The 6288-nt window shown below is 37.6% G+C and overlaps 1 non-coding gene across 1 annotated transcript; it reads left to right on the forward strand.

Annotated features, from left to right (window-relative positions):
- Positions 1 to 4745: 4745 nt before the first annotated feature.
- Positions 4746 to 4817, forward strand: TRNAE-CUC (transfer RNA glutamic acid (anticodon CUC)). Its single transcript has one exon. It is a non-coding gene; the product is annotated as a tRNA-Glu (tRNA).
- The last annotated feature ends 1471 nt before the right edge of the window (positions 4818 to 6288 follow it).

Consider the following 6288-nt stretch of genomic DNA (forward strand, 5'->3'; position numbering starts at 1 on the left):
CTTTCGCCTCTGGGATACAATAAGTGCTTTTTATTACCGCAAAATAAAGTGTGTCATGCTTGTTTTCAAACTCGGCCAGTCACCGATTGTGATCGATACAAAAACGAACTAATGAGATGCCTGGTGGAAAGGTAGAGGTTACGATTGTTAGGAGGGTTTTAGCCATTCAGTTCGTTAAATGCACAATATCGCAAATGCATAAGAGTTTTGAGTTATTCAATTTAGTAAATGCATAGTCTCGCAAATGCATAAGTGTTTATTCATTCATTTTAGTTAAATGCATAGTCTCGCAAATGAAGAAGTATTTTTAGTTATCCATGTTCGTTAATTGCATAATTTTGCTCATGAATTATGGACGCATGTTTAACCTGCATGATAGAATGTCACATGCTTGTTAGAATAAAATTGTTATCACAGAAGCATATCGAGTGTTCCTTCCAAGTCCATGCAAAACTATCTTATTCTTGATAACTGTATCCTGTGATGAGATATGAAAATGGAGACCTAAAATATCATAACACACACTAGGATAATCGGTAAACGTTTAATCGATGATAATCGTGTTATCCTGATTGATAACTCTGGATAAACGAAGCTGAGCCTAATTATCATAACTGCACACATTAACATAATCGCAAGCATCCGCATAAATTACTACGATTATCTCCGTGATTATCATAATGTATGCATATAATTACTCACATTATCATAAGTTATGCATATTAACTCACGCATTAACATAATTAATGCGATTTGCGCATTTTTCGGAAAATTATTAATTTTTATTATTTTCATCAAAATTTCATAACCCGACACATACAACAATTGGAAGGACGTAATAAACCATTTCGGATCTTAACTGATTGTGTTCACGTTTACGGTGACTTTCAGACCTCGTTCCACTCACTGGCATGGTGCAGTTTGCAGAATAATGTATGGTGTCGTAATTGTATAGTAAATATATAGCAGTGTGATACACATTAGGGTGGGTAGAATAATACATAGTGTTATATTAAAATGGATAAGGCAGCAACTGCAGCAGCAGCAACTGCAGCAGCAGCAGCAACTGCAGCAGCAGAAACTGCAGCAGCAGCAGAAACTGCAGCAGTAGCAGAAACTGCAGCAGCAGCAGAAACTGCAGCAGCAGCAACTGCAGCAGCAGCAACTGCAGCAGCAGCATCAACTGCAGCTCTCTTTGATGCTGATAATCCTGCATAATGCACATGCATATGTAGTACTAATCACATTCCTGCATTTCCCATAAATATGCTGAATTCCTCTTGATATGCAAATTCCTTTGTCAAGGCGCCCAGCTTATATATATGCTCCAAGCTCGTGTACTGTTTCATTCAGACTCTGTCGCCTCAACGGACCTGGTTTTCACCTGAGGACGGCTGCTTGCGTTGTGGCCGAAACGTCGTGAGAATAATTTTATTATGTTTTATTTTTATTATTTTATTACTTCCCTTCTACGTGACATTACCGAAAGAACCAAGAAGAACAATAAAAAGAGTTAAATACAATTAAAAATGCGAAGGTTTTTGCTTTTATTATTTTCAATTGATTTTTAATTTCGTCCTCGTATTTTTTTATTGTATGGTTTTTTGCTTTTATGATTTTCTATTCATTTTTTACTTTTGTTACTTTGAAAAAATATTGTCCTTTGTGTTTTGTTTGCTTTTTATTTCTATTTACGTGACTTTACCGAATTAATCAATAATATAAATACTTTTAATTCAGGCATTCGTGGAACTGCCTTGAAAATGAAACCAAAATACTATTTCCCTTAAGGGGATTCGATCCCGAGCGGGGGCGGAGGGAGCGACGTGGAGGCACCTCCAACAGCTTCACTGGTAGTCTAGTGGTTAGGATTTGCCATTTCACGGCAGCGGCCTGTGTAAGAATCCCTGTCAAAGAACACTTTTTATGTAAATAAAAAAGTTAATTATATTTTTACTTAAAACTTTCGTGACTGCAGGAATTCATGTTCTTGGTTCGTTAGGTAAAGTCACGTAAATAAAAAACAAAAAATAATAAAAATGCAATTAAAAAGAATAAAAATAAAATAAAGATAAAAATGCATTGAAAATTATGAAAGAAAAAAAACAACAATAAAAAGAGTTAAATACAATTAAAAATGCGAAGGTTTTCTGTTTTTATTATTTTCAATTGATTTTTAATTTTGTCTTCGTATTTTTTTATTGTATGGTTTTTTGCTTTTATGATTTTCTATTAAATTAAATTTTTTTTTGTTACTTTAAAAAAAACATTAGTATTTTGTTTACTTTTTATTTCTATTTACGTGACTTTACCGAATGAATCAATAATATAAATACTTTTAATTCAGGCATTCGTGGAACTCTTTTGAAAATGAAACCAAAATACTATTTCCCTTAAGGGGATTCGATCCCGAGCGGGGGCGGAGGGAGCGCCAAAACCTAACCCGTTGCCACACCAGGGAAATTGGTGGTTGTGCCTCCACATGTCCTGCTGTCCCGCATCATCACCAGGCTTGATCTTCGATTGCTGACTGAAGTGTTCCCCAGGCAGTCGCCATCTCTTACGGTATCACGATTCCACAGTCAATCCCGTGAACCGATTTCATTGCTCCATCAACTCTCGAGCGAGCTCCCGGTGTTGGAGGTGCCAGGACAGCAGGACATGTGGAGGCACCTCCAACAGCTTCACTGGTAGTCTAGTGGTTAGGATTTGCCATTTCACCACAGCGGCCTGGGTAAGAATCCCTGTCAAAGAACACTTTTTACGTAAATAAAAGTTAACTATTTTTATACTTAAAACTTTCGTGACTGCAGGAATTCATATTCTTGGTTCGTTAGGTAAAGTCACGTAAATAAAAAACAAAAAATAATTTAAAAAAAATGCAATTGAAAAGAATAAAAATAAAATAAAGATAAAAATGCATTGAAAATTATGAAAGAAAAAAACCAACAATAAAAATAGTTAAATAAAATTAAATATGCGAAGGTTTTTTGTTTTTATTATTTTCAATTGATTTTTAATTTTGTCTTCGTATTTTTTTATTGTATGGTTTTCTGCTTTTATGATTTTCCATTCATTTTTTATTTTTGTTACTTTGAGAAAATATTGTCCTTTGTATTTTGTTTGCTTTTTATTTATATTTACGTGACTTTACCGAATTAATCAATAATATGAATACTTTTAATTCAGGCATTCGTGGAACTGCTTTGAAAATGAAACCAAAATACGATTTCCCTTACGGGGATTCGATCCCGAGCGGGGGCGGAGGGAGCGACGTGGAGGCACCTCCAACATCTTCACTGGTAGTCTAGTGGTGAGGATTTGCCATTTCACGGCAGTGGCCTGGGTAAGAATCGCTGTCAAAGAACACTTTTTACATAAATAATAAAGTTAACTACTTTTTTTACTTAAAACTTTCGTGACAGCAGGAATTCATATTCTTGGTTCGTTAGGTAAAGTCACGTAACAAAAAAACAAGAAATAATAAAAATGCAATTAAAAAGAATAAAAATAAAATAAAGATAAAAATGCATTGAAAATTATGAAAGAAAAAAAACAACAATAAAAAGAGTTAAATACAATTAAAAATGCGAAGGTTTTCTGTTTTTATTATTTTCAATTGATTTTTAATTTTGTCTTCGTATTTTTTTATTGTATGGTTTTTTGCTTTTATGATTTTCCATTCATTTTTTATTTTTGTTACTTTGAGAAAATATTGTCCTTTGTATTTTGTTTGCTTTTTATTTATATTTTCGTGACTTTACCGAATTAATCAATAATATGAATACTTTTAATTCAGGCATTCGTGGAACTGCCTTGAAAATGAAACCAAAATACTATTTCCCTTAAGGGGATGCGATCCCGAGCGGGGGCGGAGGGAGCGACGTGGAGGCACCTCCAACAGCTTCATTGGTAGTCTAGTGGTTAGGATTTGCCATTTCACGGCAGCGGCCTGTGTAAGAATCCCTGTCAAAGAACACTTTTTATGTAAATAAAAAAGTTAACTATATTTTTACTTAAAACTTTCGTGACTGCAGGAATTCATGTTCTTGGTTCGTTAGGTAAAGTCACGTAAATAAAAAACAAAAAATAATAAAAATGCAATTAAAAAGAATAAAAATAAAATAAAGATAAAAATGCATTGAAAATTATGAAAGAAAAAAAACAACAATAAAAAGAGTTAAATACAATTAAAAATGCGAAGGTTTTCTGTTTTTATTATTTTCAATTGATTTTTAATTTTGTCTTCGTATTTTTTTATTGTATGGTTTTTTGCTTTTATGATTTTCCATTCATTTTTTATTTTTGTTACTTTGAAAAAATATTGTCCTTTGTATTTTGTTTGCTTTTGATTTATATTTACGTTACTTTACCGAATTAATCAATAACATAAATACTTTTAATTTAGGCATTCGTGGAACTGCTTTGAAAATGAAACCAAAATACTATTTCCCTTCCGGGGATTCGATCCCGAGAGGGGGCGGAGGGAGCGCCAAAACCTAACCAGTTGCCACACCAGGGAAATTGGTGTGTGTGCCTCCACGTGTCCTGTTTTCCCGCATTATCACCAGGCTTGAACTTCTACTGCTGACCGAAGGTTGTCCCAGGCAGTCGCCATCTCTTACGGTATCACGATTCCACAGTCAATCCCGTGAACAGATTCCATTGCTCCATCAACTCTCGAGCGAGCTCCCGATGTTGGAGGTGCCAGGACAGCAGGACATGTGGAGACACCTTCACCAGCTTCCCTGGTGGTCTAGTGGTTAGGATTCGGCGCTCTCACCGCCGCGGCCCGGGTTCGATTCCCGGTCAGGGAACTCTTTTTTATAAACAATAAAAAAAGTTATTTTCTTCTTTACGGAAAAGTTTAACTGCTTTAAAAAAGACACCATGAGCCTCATTCTGTGACCGGGAACTGAATCCAGACCGCAGCACTGAGAGCTTCGAATTTTAATCACCAGACCACCAGGGAAGTTGTGAGATGTACCTCCACGTGTCCTGCTGTCCCGCATCATCACCAGGCTTGATCTTCGATTGCTGACTGAAGTGTTCCCCAGGCAGTCGCCATCTCTTATGGTCTCACGATTCCACGTAAATCTCGTGAACAGATTCCAATGCACCATCAACTCTCGAGCGAGCTCCCGGTGATGGAGGTGCCAGGATAGCAGGACACGTGGAGGCACCTCCAACAGCTTCACTGGTAGTCTAGTGGTTAGGATTTGCCATTTCACCGCAGCGGCCTGGGTAAGAATCCCTGTCAAAGAACACTTTTTACGTAAAAAAAAAGTTAACTATTTTTTTACTTAAAACTTTCGTGGCTGCAGGAATTCATATTCTTGGTTCGTTAGGTAAAGTCACGTAAATAAAAAAACAAAAAATAATAGAAAATGCAATAAAAAATAATACAAATAAAATAAAGATGAAAATGCATTGAAAATTATGAAAGAAAAAAACCAACGATAAAAAGAGTTAAATAAAATAAAAAATGCGAAGGTTTTTTGCTTTTATGATTTTCCATTCATTTTTTTATTTTTGTTACTTAAAAAAAACATTAGTATTTTGTTTACTTTTTATTTCTATTCACGTGACTTTACCGAATTAAACAGGACCCTGCGGTGTGGGCTGGTGGGAATAATACTAAGTACCGGTACAGGGATATCGACCGGGTATAGAGGTGTAATAAAAGACTTGACCACGGTTTCTGGCTCAGTGTCCTTTATTCGGTCCGTACTGCGTTCCCACACGGCTGTCTCTCTTATTCTCTCTGTGCTGGTTCCGATGTCACTCCAGTCCACATCAGCAGCCCCGCTGCTGTTCTTGTCGCTCTTGCAGCCCCACAGCAGCTCCGCTGCTGTACTCTCACACAGCTCTCTTGGCTGTTCCTGCTGCAGCTCTGACAGCCTCGTGCTGTCTCCTTCTCGTCGCTCCTGCGACTCTTGGCAGCCACCCCGCTGCTCCTCACACACAGCCTCACTGCCTATCTCTATCTGCAGCTTTACACCTCCCAGTAGCTCCCTACTGTTCCCAGGGTTGGCTCCCGCTTCTGACGGTGCCCCCTCGGCTCGTACGCCCGCGTGGCCCCACACCTTTCCATTCACACCCCGACTGCCTTCTCCTTCCGGTTTACCCGCTTAAGGACCCCCTACCTTTCACCCACGTCACCTGGCTCCGCCTCCTCGTGACGTCACATCCGGAAGGTCGCTTTCGCCCGCATTACACCACCCTCCCCCATAGAAAAAACCCAGCCGACCTCGGCTGAACAACACCAAAGCGTAATGCGGTGAACCG

Source organism: Lampetra fluviatilis, chromosome 14 (genome assembly GCF_964198595.1).
Source record: "Lampetra fluviatilis chromosome 14, kcLamFluv1.1, whole genome shotgun sequence".
NCBI lineage: Eukaryota > Metazoa > Chordata > Hyperoartia > Petromyzontiformes > Petromyzontidae > Lampetra > Lampetra fluviatilis.